The following is a 2,479-nucleotide window of genomic DNA, read 5'->3' as shown; positions in this document are numbered from 1 at the left end:
AGGAGGGAATTCACTCTTACCCTGGAACATTCCATGAATACTGCCCTGTGATTGGTTGAGGAGGTCAGGAGGTTATGGTCAGCTTTTTCCATAAGGATGTTAGGACCCTGTGAAACCTTCTTCAGTTCCACGGGGCCTCTAAGACATTGCTCTTCCACCAAGCCTTCAATAGCTAAATAGATTAAAATCCAAGACTGCTGCCTGGTATGCCCTGACTAGTCTCCTGAAGCACAGACCTGGACTGTATTTTCCATCTATTCAGCCCCACCTCCATCTGGTTCATTGGACCCTGAAGCATGCACAGGACCACTTTGAGTTGCAGCAGAGAACTCAAGGAAGTTCATCTGATGGAAGTGCTTTCCATTAGTGACTTACCACAGGATCCAACTTGTAGGAAACAAAAATGATGATCAGGGGTGAAATTCTAGCAGGAGCTCCTTTGCGTATTAGGTCATACCCCCATGATGTAACCAGTCCTCCAAGAGCTTACAAGTCTCTTTTTTGTAAGCTCTTAGTGGATTGGCTACATCAGGGGTGTGTGGCCTAATATGCAAAGAAGCTTCTGCTAGAGTTCCACCCCTGATGATGATATAGTAGAATAAGGGGATTGATTTGCACAAGGGAAAAACATAGTTGAAATTGGGCTGAAACACTGGGGAGTGGAAATACAAAATCATATCTAATTCTCATTTTTTCACATTTAGTTGTAGAATTTAAAAAAGTGTATAAAGGTAACCTGTGCAGTCAAATCATAACCAAATCATGAAGACCCCATGAAGATCTGCCTCATGGGGCTTTTAAGGCAACAAGTGAAAAGAGGTGGTTGGCAACTGCCTTCCACTGCATAACAGCCCCCCAGTCTTCCTTGGTGACCACTTAGTACCCATCCAAATACCAGCCCTGCTTAACTTTCAAACTCTGACAAAATCAGCTTGGTATGGACTATTACAAGAGCTACAAAAAACCAATGTGTATCTACAAATATAATGGTTGAAGTGGCCCTTCACTCCTAAGCTGTTATAAGTGTCTTTCTACTCACATTTATTTAAAGTATCAGAAAAAAATAAGCCATATAAAAGTCCCTACTGCTAATTCAATCTAATTTTAAAGTACTTTTTATCAGTTCGTACATGTGGCTCTCTGCAGATTTGGTTCTCATTAACATGCCCCCAGGGAATCCATTTTGAATAAACCAAGCTATGAAACGGTGGCATACTTGAAATTAATCTACTTTTTTTGAAGCAATATTTAATAGAGATACACACTTAAAATCCGTTCCACATGCCTGCAATAACAATTGTGAGGCTTGTTAAAAATGTGTAAACAGTAAAATATTAGGCTCAACTTGCACTTTAGATTTTGTAAATTGGAGAGAGTTGGCTAAAATATAAATCTGTCTCAAAACTGACTTCAATTTGCAAACTAATTTTGGAGGTGTCACGTTTCATTAAAAAAAAGCAAAGGAAGGCAGAAGATAAATTTCCCTCCAATTCTTCATACTCCTCTACTAATTCCTTAGGACAGAACTATGTGTTCAGCAAAGAACCCCTGTCCGGGCACCTGGCCGACTGTAACTAAAACCTCACAGCAGTGGAAGGATGTGGGTGCAATTTAAAGTTCTGGGTAGGAGAAGTTACTTAACTCTTCCCCATTGGTCACATATCAGTTTCAATTGCCACCCTAGCATGGGTTGTCAAGGAGGAACGCTCCAAATGGTAAAGCTCTGAGTGGTGAAGACCTAAAAACCCACATTCAGATCTCTGTTAAACAGTGAACATCAATGGTAGACTTGTTCTTTAATGTCCCAGTGGGCTACTGTAGGGTTGCCAGCTCTGGCTTGAGAGATTTTAGGATATTTGGAGGCAGAACTTGTAGAAGGAAGAAGAAGAGGAGGAGGAGGAGGAGATTGGATTTATACCCTGCCCTTCACTACCCATAGGAATCTCAGAGTGGTTTACAATCTCCTTTTCCCCTCCCCTCCTCACAACAGACAACCTATGAGATTAATCTGAGAGCTCTGACAGAAACTGTTTTTTTTCCAAAATAGTCTCTGACAGAGTTATGACTGACCCAAGGTCACATTGCAGTTGCATGTGGAGGAGTGGGGGAATCAAACCTGGTTCTCCCAGATAAGAGTCTGCACACTTAGCCACTACACCAAACTGACAGAGTTGGGAGGGTGGGGGGGGGGGGGAGGAGAGCTCAGTGGGGATATGTTTCCATGCATTCTACCCTGCCATTTTTTTCCAGGAGAACTGATCTCTGTAGCCCGGAGACTGGTTCTAATTCTTGGAGAGCTCAAGGCCCCACCAGGAGGGTGGTGATTCTAGGCTGTTGCCTTGCAGGGTCTCCTGTAGCCAGTCGAAGAATAAACCAAGTGTCGGTGGCACTGGGCTCTTCAGCTTGGATCCAGGCTACGGCATGATAGCCACAGTGATAGGCTTTCCCAGCAGGCATGTCTAGACCAGTTGTCATCATG

This window comes from Heteronotia binoei, unplaced genomic scaffold (assembly GCF_032191835.1).
Source record: "Heteronotia binoei isolate CCM8104 ecotype False Entrance Well unplaced genomic scaffold, APGP_CSIRO_Hbin_v1 ptg000972l, whole genome shotgun sequence".
NCBI lineage: Eukaryota > Metazoa > Chordata > Lepidosauria > Squamata > Gekkonidae > Heteronotia > Heteronotia binoei.
The sequence above is the reverse complement of the archived record's forward strand: the minus strand, read 5'-3'. Positions refer to the sequence as shown.